Raw genomic sequence first — 13,029 nt, 5'->3', positions numbered from 1 at the left:
CCCCAACAGGCCCTGGTGTGTGATGTTCCCCTCCCTGTGTCCATGCGTTCTCATTGTTCAACTGCTACCTGTGAGTGAGAACATGCAGTGTTTGATTTTCTGTTCTTGTGTTAGTTTGCTAAGAATGATGGTTTCCAGCTTCATCCATGTCCCTGCAAAGGACATGAACTCACCTTTTTTTATGGCTGCACAGTATTTCATGGTTGTATATATGCCACATTTTCTTTATCCAGTCTATTATTGATGGGCATTTGGGTTGGTTCCAAGTCTTTGCTATTGTGAATAGTGATGCAATAAACATATGTGTGCATGTGTCTTTATAGTAAAATGATTTATAATCCTTTGGGTATATACCTAGCAATAGGATTGCTGGGTCAGCCGGTATTTCTGGTTCCAGATCCTTGAGGAATCGCCACACTGTCTTCCACAATGGTTGAACTAATTTACACTCCCACGAACAGTGTAAAAGTGTTCCTATTTCTCCACATCCTCTCCAGCATCTGTTGTTTCCTGAATTTTTAATGATCGCCATTCTAACTGGCATGAGATGGTATCTCATTGTGGTTTTGATTTGCACCTCTCTTATGACCAGTGATGATGAGCTTTATATATATATATATATATGTTTGTTGGCTTCATAAATTTTTTCTTTTGAGAAGTGTCTGTTCATATCCTTCGTCCACTTTTTTATGGGGTTGTTTGTTCTTTTATTGTAAATTTGTTTAAGTTCTATGTGTTAACATGTAAGAAACTCTAGAATTCTTGGCCTGTATTCTTATAGGAAATCTTAATTTTTGAAGTTATGGTTTTCTATTTGAGGACAGCTTTCACAACTCATGTCCAGTATAGAAAGATATACTACTCAAGCATACTCCTTCACCATCACTATCTCTGTTATAGTCATTTCATTCTTTAGTCCTTAAGCTCTTTTCTCATACATTGTACAGCTACAGCAGAAGTCAGCTTTTCCTCCGCTTTTCCTATTGATTTTCCCAATGCTGCTGCACATTAATGTGCATTCTATATATCATACGTTTGCAACCTAATTCTATGTGACCTCCTTAGGTTTCTTTAGACTATGAGTATTTTCTTAGTAAATAAAAAATTCAAAAGAAATTATATGGCTAAGAATGAAAGGTTTGGCCCTCTATTTATGCCCTCTCTCCTAAACAGTTGCTGAAGGGATGGAGACTGAAGGAGTAACAAATAAGTTCACATTTTCATCATCTAAGCTATGGTATAAAAGATTTGTGAAAGCTTAACTTGTGTAATTAGCCAAAAATAAACAATTTCAAATTTTCTAACAAAGTAGATACATATGAAGAATATTAGCACAAAATAAAACAAATGGTCAGGAGTTATTTTACCTTGATGTAGAAATATAGAACAGATGAGTATGATTTCCCTAGAGTCACATAATAAAAAAATTACACTGAAGTTCATTATATAACAGAAGTAGGTTAGAGTGTGGTTGGCTGAGTAAGAAAATGAAACAAATCTTTGACTTTCAATTACCAAGATGCAAAGGGGAAAAAATTGCACCCACTCTGAATGGGAGGCACTGATGTAGGATAAATTATGTGGGTACCCTTCTCACCCAGGCAGAAAGGTTGTGAGGAGTAAATAGTATCATAAATATTTGTGAAAACATTAATTTGGGGCATGCTATGAAATATTAAGGATGCTCTAACAAAACTTTTCTTAGAAAGCTTGAAGAATAAAAGGGGAAAAAACAAATAAAAATACCTTTCTTTATGTTGTACTCAAATGGTACTTGTGAAGGAAGTTCAGAAGTTTAAGGCTAGAAATTGTCATAATATGTGATAATATAGAAAGTTTAGAGCATTTGGGTTACTCAAAACAAGAAAGAGTATTAACAATGTTTTCAAGTTTCTCAGGGACAAGAAGCATTATTTAATAGTGACACCATGAATAGTTGTGTCTTTGAGCACGGCTGTATAAAACAGATAAGATAAATTTTGAAATATTATATTACTATTTTTTTCACAGCCAGTTAACTTCTAAAAGAATGCAGCCCTACTAATTAATTGAAACATCATAACATGATCAGTGTTTTCGACGTTAAAGTCCAGGGTTATAACTACGAGAGTAGTTCTATTACAAATAACATTTGTAAAGCTGCAGAGATGAAGATGTTTTGCAAATATATTTCCAACTTAGATAATAAACTTCTATGGTATTCTTATATTTAAGTTTTTATTAAAAAAAAAACAGAAAACAGCTTTCAAAGGAATGGAGCTGACTAGTTTCTTTCTGGACTTGGTTGAGCCTTAAGAGTTCTATTCTAAAGGCTCCTGGACCTTCCAATTAAAAAAGGAACACAAAAATGGTAGGGAAAGCAGGATTTATTTCATTTGTTAGCTGACAACTCAATATGAGTTACAAAGTCATTTGAATGAACAATTTCATTCTGGCTTTTGTCCAAGGATTTGTATGGTGGGATGATGACAGAATGCTGATGGCTTCTGAGGATAAAATTGCTCAGTCTCCTTGAGAACAGTAAAAATGAAATGGGCTTAAACCACAGGAGCAAGGATTTGGGTTGGAGTTAGGAAGGATAACATATTTTTAAAAAGTCAAAATAAGATTGCTTTGAACTCTAAACTTTACAGGCATTCGAATAGCTGCCAAAGTAAATTTTTGATATAAATCTGTCTTGCTTCTGTAGTTGGATTCTTGGAGATGCAGTGGAAACATTTCCTTGAGTGCTCTCCTTCTTCCACACTCTGTTTCTACCTACTAGTAAGCTCTTTCAGATCAACAACTAAAATATCTTCAGCATCTGACCCCTTTTCACTATTTCCACTGTCACTTGACCCAAACCTCTGTTCTCCCATCTGAATAAGCACAGCACTGCTCTTCCTAGTTTCACTCAAGCGCCAAATAGTCTATTATAATATCTCCACTTCATAGTCAGAAAGATCCTTTTAGTACCTAAATCAGATTATAATCATGTGCCACATGATGTTTTGGTCACCTATGGGCCCTTTATATGATGGTAGTCATATAAAATTATAATGCAGCTGAAACATTTCTATTGCTTAGTATTTACTATACTGTACATTTTACAATTATTTTAGGGTGTACTCCTATGTAAGAAAAAAGTTAACTGTAAAACAGCCTCAGGCAAGTCCCTCAGGCGGTATTCTGGAAGAAAATAGTGTTATCATAGGAGATGCCAGCTCCATGCATGTTATTTCCCCTGAGGACCTTTCAGGTGGACATGATTTGAAGGGGAAGACAGTGACATTGATGATCCTGACCCTGCGTAGGGCCTAGGCTAATGTGTGAGTTCATGTCTTGGGTTTAACAAAAAAAAAAATTAAAAGAATCAATATCATGAAAATGGCCATACTGCCCAAGGTAATTTATAGATTCAATGCCATCCCCATCAAGCTACCAATGACTTTCTTCACAGAATTGGAAAAAACTACTTTAAAGTTCATATGGAACCAAAAAAGAGCCCGCATCACCAAGTCAATCCTAAGCCAAAAGAACAAAGCTGGAGGCATAACGCTACCTGACTTCAAACTATACTACAAGGCTACAGTAACCAAAACAGCATGGTACTGGTACCAAAACAGAGATATAGATCAATGGAACAGAACAGAGCCCTCAGAAATAATGCCGCATATCTACAACTATCTGATCTTTGACAAACCTGACAAAAACAAGCAATGGGGAAAGGATTCCCTACTTAATAAATGGTGCTGGGAAAACTGGCTAGCCATATGTAGAAAGCTGAAACTGGATCCCTTCCTTACACCTTATACAAAAATTAATTCAAGATGGATTAAAGACTTAAACATTAGACCTAAAACCATAAAAACCCTAGAAGAAAACCTAGGCATTACCATTCAGGACATAGGCATGGGCAAGGACTTCACGTCTAAAACACCAAAAGCAATGGCAACAAAAGCCAAAATTGACAAATGGGATCTAATTAAACTAAAGAGCTTCTGCACAGCAAAAGAAACTACCATCAGAGTGAACAGGCAACCTACAAAATGGGAGAAAATTTTCACAATCTACTCATCTGACAAAGGGCTGATATCCAGAATCTACAATGAACTCAAACAAATTTACAAGAAAAAAACAAACAACCCCAACAAAAAGTGGGTGAAGCACATGAACAGACACTTCTCAAAAGAAGACATTTATGCAGCCAAAAAACACATGAAAAAATGCTCACCATCACTGGCCATCAGAGAAATGCAAATCAAAACCACAATGAGATACCATCTCACACCAGTTAGAATGGCATTCATTAAAAAGTCAGGAAACAACAAGTGCTGGAGAGGATGTGGAGAAATAGGAATACTTTTACACTGTTGGTGGGACGGTAAACTAGTTCAACCATTGTGGAAGTCAGTGTGGCAATTCCTCAGGGATCTAGAACTAGAAATACCATTTGACCCAGCCATCCCATTACTGGGTATATACCCAAAGGATTATAAATCATGCTGCTATAAAGACACATGCACATGTATGTTGATTGCGGCACTATTCACAATAGCAAAGACTTGGAACCAACCCAAATGTCCAACAATGATAGACTGGATTAAGAAAATGTGGCACACATACACCATGGAATACTACGCAGCCATAACAAATGATGAGTTCATGTCCTTTGTAGGGACATGGATGAAATTGGAAATCATCATTCTCAGTAAACTATCACAAGGACAAAAAACCAAACACCGCATGTTCTCACTCATAGGTGGGAATTGAACAATGAGAACACATGGACACAGGAAGGGGAACATCACACTCTGGGGACTGTTGTGGGGTGGGAGAAGGGGGGAGAGATGGCATTAGGAGATATAGCTAATGTTAAATGATGAGTTAATGGGTGCATATTGTAACTAACCTGCATATGTAACTAACCTGCATATTGTGCATATGTAACTATGTACATATGTAACTAACCTGCATATTGTGCACATGTACCCTAAAACTTAAAGTGTAATAATAATAAAATAAAAAAATAAAAAAATTAAAATCTAAAATTTAAAAATTAAAAATAGGAAAATTAAAAAATTAAAAAATTAAAAATAGGAAAAAGTTTTATAGAAGAAAGACATAAAGAAAGAAAATATTTTTACAGCTGTACACTATGTTTGTGCTTTAGGCAATGTATTATTACAAGACTGCAAAAGTTAAAAAAAAAAGTTTATAAAGTAAAAGAGTTGCAGTTAGCTGAGGTTAATTTATTATTGGAAAAAAAATTTTTTTTAATACATTTAGTGTAGCTTATGTGTACAGTGTTTATAAAGTCTACAATAGTGAACAGTAATTTCCTACACCCTCACACTCACTCACTACTCACTCACTGACTCATGCAGAGCAACTTTAAGTCCTGTAGGCTTCATTCATTATAAGTGCTCTATGCGGGTGTACCATTTTTAATATTTTATACCAAATTTGTACTATAGCTTATCTATGTTTAGGCACACAACTATTTACCCTTGTGTTACAGTTGCCTACAGTATTCAATACAGTAACATGTTGTGTAGGTTTGTAGCCTAGGAGCGATTGGCTATACCCTGTAGCCTAGATGTGAAATAGGCTATACCATCTAGGTTTGTGGAAGTACATTCTATGATGTTCGCACAACAAAATAGTCTAAGGATGCATTTCTTAGGATGTATCCCCTTAGGTAAGTGACAAATACTTGTTAAGCGTTTTGCATTCCTTTCAGACCTCAGACAAATACCTTTTAGCTTCACTTCCCACTCCCTTTCTGACTTCATTTCCTCCCACTGCTCCTCCCTCAGCTATTCCAGCACTAGTGGTTTTCCCCAGTTCCTCCAATATATGAAGCACATGGGTGCATCATGGCCTTTCTACTTACTTATTGTTTCTTCTGTCTGAAGTGTTCTGCCCCTACATATCACTGCATCTCATGCTCTAAAGGTTCAGTTCTATATTCAAATATCACTTTGCAGATGAAAGGCCCTCCCTGGTCATCCTCCCTGAAATGACACTGCTCTCTTGACTCATTAACCGCTCACCCTGTCGACTGCTTCATCTCTCTTTTAACAATTATAACCACTGGGCATGTTTGATGGCATTGGTTTGACATCTGTATCTCTACCACAAAACATAAATTCCATGAGAGCAAGAGGTTTGTCTAATTCGTTCACTGAGACATCTTCTAGGACAAAACATGGCACATATTTACTAAATAATTGTCTGAGTCCTCTTAAAGCTGGTTAAATCCATGAATCATTACCAATCTATTATACTAGCACTAGGGAGCACCTCAGTCTGGGGTTCAGTTGTGTGCAAGAAAGCCCATTACACGCCTGGGCAGTTTGTCTTGTTTGCTCCTAACAGGGTCTGATATAGCCTTTCACGATGTCACCCTCCCCAGTGCTTCCACCCCAACCATGTGGAATTACAGGATCCTAGTAAATACCATGAGATAATTTCCATGAAATGAGAGGCAATCAAAGAACTCTATGGCCGCATATCAAAGTTTAAAACTATGTTTGAACTACTTGTTTTCTCAGGAAACCAGTGTGTTAGCACAATAAAGAAGCAGATATTTTTAGTTGTATTTTTTTTCCTGACCTACAGAAAAACACCCACTAGCTTCAGGTGTTTAGCAAGGGTGGTAAAGAGCCAGAAGGCAGAGATAGAACTTAGCACATTCAAACTCAAATCTAGCTGACTGAACTGACGTCAGGTGCCACAAATAAACATACCAAAAAAAAAAAAAAGTTAAATTGTGTATTTTTCAGGTGTGATGTCAACAGACTACAAGTGTCTTATTTTTAATGAAAGGAAGTCAAACAAGAGATGGGGATGTGTGAATCACAAAACTAAGCGGCGACACAAAGCAAAATAAAGCCTAGAAAGAGAAGCCACTATATTTTAGAATAATATTGTCAGACTGAAAGTTGGTTTCTCTATTAAAGAACAAGATATTCTACCAATGAAATGATTAAGTTTGCCAGTGAATATAAGAAAGAACATAGGTTTGGTGTTGATGAAAAGGCATTGCACAGAGAAAGGAGACGTCAACATTGTATCACACCATTTTTCAGGTTGAATTTGGATTCAATTTCAGAAAACATCAACTATGAATTTTCATCCCGACAAACTTAATATTTAATTTTTTTTTTTTTTTTTGAGACAGAGTCTTCCTCTGTCACCCAGGCTGGAGTGCAGTGGCGCGCAATCTCGGCTCACTGCAAGCTCCGCCTGCTGGGTTCACACCATTCTCCTACCTCAGCCTTCCAAGTAGCTGCGACTACAGGCACCTGCCACCATGCCTGGCTAATTTTTTGTATTTTTAGTAGAGACAGGCGTGAGCCACCGTGCCCAGCTGCCTTCATATTTAATATTTTCTAAACCAAGAAGACACAGTAATATTTACCTTTTCAGAGAAAAATATCTTACTTTAATGCTTTCAAGGCACTAGCCTTATTGGATTACTGGATAACTATATTGATACGTTTTAGATTCTCATATCTGTTAGGGTTTATATATCAGAAGAACTTTTGAAATTCCTTACAACTAATAATTATAGCATTCTGTATTTGAAGATCTTATTTAGCCTAAAACCATTGCCTTCTTACTTGATATTTTCAGCATCAAATAATTCCTAAGGAACAGTTGTGAAATAGCTGTAAGTGGGTGTAGCAACATTCATCTGTCTAAAGTAAATTCATAAAGATTACTGTATCAAAATTTCAAGGGTGTATTCCATTGAAACCACATAAAGAACTTGAAAATTTAGATCCTGTTCACTGTGTCTGCACTTTTCCTTGAGAATTTTCATGTTATAGAATTGATAATCCCATAAAATTCATCTTAAGACACTGAACTTTATTAGCAACTGATATTAAGTAGAGCGATCAATTTGAAACGTTCTCTCCATTTTATTATAGGACACTGATTTTATACTGTCTTGTCCTGGAACTCCTTATACCTACTACCTCTAACCATTATTACTCTGACACCAACTTTGATTCTTTGTTTTTAATGTAGATATCACGTTACGGCTCTTCTACCTTATTATTGTATTGATAATTGAAGAAAACTTTTATGACTCCAACTATCACTTTTATGCAGTTGGTCACCAAATGTGTATTTACAGATTTGACTCCTCTAATAAAATCCAAGTTCTCATTTTATTTTTTTCACTTGGGGGCTATACTTGTCTAAATATTAATATGTCAAAAATACTCACAAATGTGTGTCGAATAAACATAATGTCAATCCCTCCATTATCTCTCACACCCCAGTCAGTTATGGAATCCTATCAATTCTAGCCTCGGACAGAGTCTCAAATTCGTACCCACATGTCAGTTCCTACTCTTACCACCAGCAATTCCTGTCTTCATTGTCTCCTGCATGAATTACTATTAAAAGCCTTCTATCTACATTTGGACTCACTATGTTGATGGTGTTTCCCAATTTCAATCAATTCTATTTTCTCATCTTACATATGTTCTACCAAAGCACAACTCTTGTCAGGTAAAGATTCAGTGACTCCCTATTATCTTTAGAATTCAGAACCATGAATCAACATGCCTTTCCAATTTTATTTTACTTCCTTCACTTCTATACATATGTGCTTTTATTAAAATAGGCAATTTTTTCCCCAAGCACAATTTCAACTTTGACATCTCTATATCATCTTTGCTAAAAGAATATTCTGGACTGTAACCATCTATTTGCTACTCACTCTTCTTTATGTTGACTTATCAACAATCCAGCCATTCTTCAAAGTCTACATTAAATGCTTCCTTCTCTAAGAAGTTTTTCTTGATCCTTACACAGAACAACATCTCCTGGAATAAAGCACTAACATTTGGCTTATATGACACATATCAAAGTGTATTTGATGTTTATTTATTTATGTAATTCTTTTCTGTCTACAACTAGACTGCAATTTTCTTGCAGGCTAGAAGATTAGTCATTTATTTTAATGATCTGAATCATTCAGCAAAGGCTTTGCTTATAGTAAGAGAAAAATTATTTTTGTTTTTACTTGAATATAGTCAATGGGTGAGTAACATGTGACACATCACTGATCTTTCTTGAATTCAGTTCAATGAATGCAATTCTAGTTCTAGGTTCTAAACTAATACAATTAATTTCTAAAGAATAGGATATTCTTATCAATAAAAGCAAATGTAATATGCTACATGAAGCTATTGTGAAAAATATATAACTGAAAATATAACGAAAACTATAAATCATCACTGTAACTTTGGACAAATCGTTAGAACAATATAGTCCCATTCCCTTGCCTTGTCATTCTAGTCATGTCAGATCTCACACACTCCATTTTGTATTTGGAACTGCAAACAGCTGGACCTCAAAATAATGTACTTTTACCTTTTCAGGGCTTCATGTTATTTGTTTTATGCTATTACCGCAAAAGAAATCCAAATACTTTCAAGCCATGAGTTTAGATTTATCCTTTGAGTATATTTTACACTGTAGTTAATGTAAAATTTTTAAAGGAATGAACAGTATCAAGAAAGAGAGTGGTTAGCAAAGCACAGAGGATGTGAAGGATGAAAAACGGGAGTAGATTTATTTGGCAATTAGAGTTTCTGGAAGGTTTTTCAAATAGGAGCTTCAGGCAGATAATAAGAGAAATAGGACTGCAAGGTCCTTAAGGAAAAATGTTTAGAGGAAAAGTATAGAAAGCAAGTCGAAATGATTCTTCAAATAATATTTTCATTGAAAAATAACTTTCTGTCTTGAAAAAATAACTTTTTAAAAATATCTCATATTAAATAATATAAAGATATGGCCCTCCAGACCTAATTGATACTGATACATTTTTAAAATTATTGATATATTGAAAAAGCCACATGCTTTTCCTAAAACAAAAACCACTTACCTATGCAGATAGTTGAAACATTTCAAATATAATTTTTTTTAAAAAGAGGCATATTGAAAATTGAAATCTTTCATAGACATTCACACATTCATTTATATAGTAAGTATTTAAACTAGCAGAACATTTAGTCTTTAATAAATGCTCATTAACTCATGCATTATAACTTTCATGTGTTTATTTTAGATGTCATATACATATTTAAAATGAAAATTAAATATTATATTGAAGCTTGATTATTTTATAAATTCATTGGTTTGAAATCTTTGTTTGTAGACTATTTTCTTCCAAACCTCTGTTAAACATTTTGAGATCATAAATCTTTTAAGAAACAGATCAAAGCTATGAACATGCTCCCTATAAAAATGTACATGCACGCATATACACCAAAATGTTCATAGAATTTTTTATCATATAAGAGCATTTCATTTATCAAAAGCCAATATAGACGGGGAGATTTTTCAGAAAAAAAGAAGCTTCGAACTGTTTCATTTGAACTATTTTTGAAGAAAGTCTTTCTAAAATGTGTCACTCCTTTTTCTGAGATTTTAATCAGATTCTAGGAACTTTTATCTTGATGAATTAAGGCCATGCTTTTAAATATAAATTATCGCCCTAAGTCTTAGAACTAACGCTCTCAAAGGTGAGACATGAGGTGTCATTTCTTTAGGAAATGACAGTAAGGAAAAAGTATTTCTTTGTTATTATTGTTCCAGCATTTCATCTATTCTATTTGCTATATATGTGCCTCTAATAGCACTGCTTCTGCTTCCAACCCATTCTATCTAATCCAGTAACTAGAAAACAGTAATGCTGAAACTATATTTAAAGTTGAAATAAAATAATCTATTAGTTCTGAGAGTCTTTTATTAAATTGCATGGTCTTTTTGGCATTTATATTTGACTGTTCAACTCTTTCTTCCTTCAGGAGTTTACTGTCTATAGTCCAGAAAAGTGAGGCAGCTATACATATAGACTTTATGAAAAAATAATTTATAATCTCTCTAAAATACATTATGATTTTTGAAGTTCTTTAAGTAGTCTTAATCCAACACATTCTAAAGAAAATGGCCATAAGAAACAAACTTTCTTAGTTACTTAGTCTCTATTCATTTCTCACATGCTGTGTGCATGCCTGTGTTTGTGCATACATGTCTGCTCAATATAATGAGCAGACTGTTGGATAATTAATATTTGGACTTAGAATGTAAGACAGAATGAGGGCCAATTCACATGTTTCACAACTTTCTACTATAAAATAGTCTCTATTTATGTCCATGCTCAAAAACATTGGAAATATCAGACAAAACATTATGATGTTTTACATATATAGTATCAAATTGGATAACATAAAAAGTATTAATAGTAAGAGATCATTATTCATATTACTTAATTTAATACTAGTATATACAACTTGGAAAACTCCTGAATACTATGGAGCATAAGCCTCTGTTCTAGTCACCAAACTACAGTGTCAGTCAGTCCCAGAGCTAGCATTTGAGGAAATCAACAGTAAATAAGATGTCTTTTGGGTAGTCAGTATAAATAATGTTTAGAGTTTTTAGTCACAGAACATAACTTTTAATATGGATAATTGTTGCTATGTAAACAATCAGAAGGCGGAACAATCACTATCCTCAGGCAAGATGGACAAGGATATAGGATGATATTGACTTTATTTGCAGGATTTGACTCTTTTGAGTTATGCTTAATATACCACTTAAAGTTTAATCACATTTAAGGGAAGAAGGTAAACCTAGATAACATAATCTTATTGCAAAAAAATACACAATATTTTCAAATATACAACCTTGGTAAGTCAAAGAAAGGTAAAGATGAATAAATGATTGTAATTGATGGACATTTATGAAATTTTTACAGCAAATAATACAGCTATAGAGAATGTGATATGCTGTGATTCTAAAACATAAATCCAAATTTAAGCTTAAATCCAATTTAAGTTTGCTAGACTCTGAGATTGGCTTTGATTTTTATAGTTTTTATTCCAAACACATTCTGCACAAATGACATGTATTGATCTGATCATTCTTTTAATTAGCAATACCTTTCAGAATTAGATGTTAACATTTACAAGAAGAAGAAGAAAACAATAGTTCTCTGTTTTTCTATCTCATTTTAACTCATAAATTACTTTATCAATTGTCCAATCTGCCCCAAGACCCTTCATAACTCATTTCCTTCCCTTAGGAAAGTGGTTCCAGCTTGGGTGATTAGCATCCCTGGAATCTCGCTAGATTCCTTCCACGTGCCTTAAAACTCATAGCTGTGATTGCTAAACCTTTTCCACAGATATGCTATACCTTTCCTACGGACTTTCTTTCCTTTATCTGCCCAGCCACTTTTATAATGGACATTTAATTGGGAATTTCTCTGATTTCTGAATTCATCGTTCAACAAAGATACCATCTTTGGTCTCCTTTTACTCTAATTGTCCATAAGAAGGTACAGCTTTCTCCATTACTGAACTGGCACAAGCTGCTGGACACCCACTCTGGAGAAAAGTGTGGGTCCTCCAATAGGCTCAGAAGATGCATTAAGATGCATGGCACATGTATACATATGTAACTAACCTGCACATTGTGCACATGTACCCTAAAACTTAAAGTACAATAATAATAATAATAATAAAAAAATAAAATGCCCATAAGGGAAAAAAAAAAGATGCTATACTTTCTTATAAGGCCTGTGCTGGATGAGGAGGATATATGGGCTCCAAAATGTCTCCAGACTTTTGAAGCATCCATTACATAGACTTTCCTCAAGTGAAGAATATTACCAGTAGTTAACTATAACCTATTGTAATCTGAGGTCACCCTGGTGGAAGATATCCTAGGATAAAATCAGTCCCTGCAGGACATAGGGACCTTCAGAAGAAATTAAGTATAAAATGAACCATCAAAAGCCTTAATCATAAAAAAAAATTATGTTCTTTACCAGTTGAACTTCTCTAGTTAATTCTCCCACCAAACTAGGTCTCTTCCTAATCCAGAAACTAAAGCATAAATATCTGTGAATATGAATATAGGGCAGAATATATTTATTTAAACACATTACTATCTATGGTTCAGTGGTTTTTATGTTAAGAGTATTAAAGTATGACAAATGAAAGAAAATAATTCTGA

General features: G+C 34.4%; 1 protein-coding gene across 7 annotated transcripts in view; it reads right to left on the bottom strand.

The window, feature by feature from the left end:
* Positions 1–13,029, bottom strand: part of ADGRB3 (adhesion G protein-coupled receptor B3) — a 747,209-nt gene that overhangs the window by 353,552 nt on the left and 380,628 nt on the right. The window lies entirely within an intron of this gene.

Source organism: Pongo abelii, chromosome 5 (assembly GCF_028885655.2).
Source record: "Pongo abelii isolate AG06213 chromosome 5, NHGRI_mPonAbe1-v2.0_pri, whole genome shotgun sequence".
Taxonomy (NCBI): domain Eukaryota; kingdom Metazoa; phylum Chordata; class Mammalia; order Primates; family Hominidae; genus Pongo; species Pongo abelii.
Note: the sequence above shows the minus strand (reverse complement) of the source record. Positions and strands in the feature narration are given on the sequence as shown.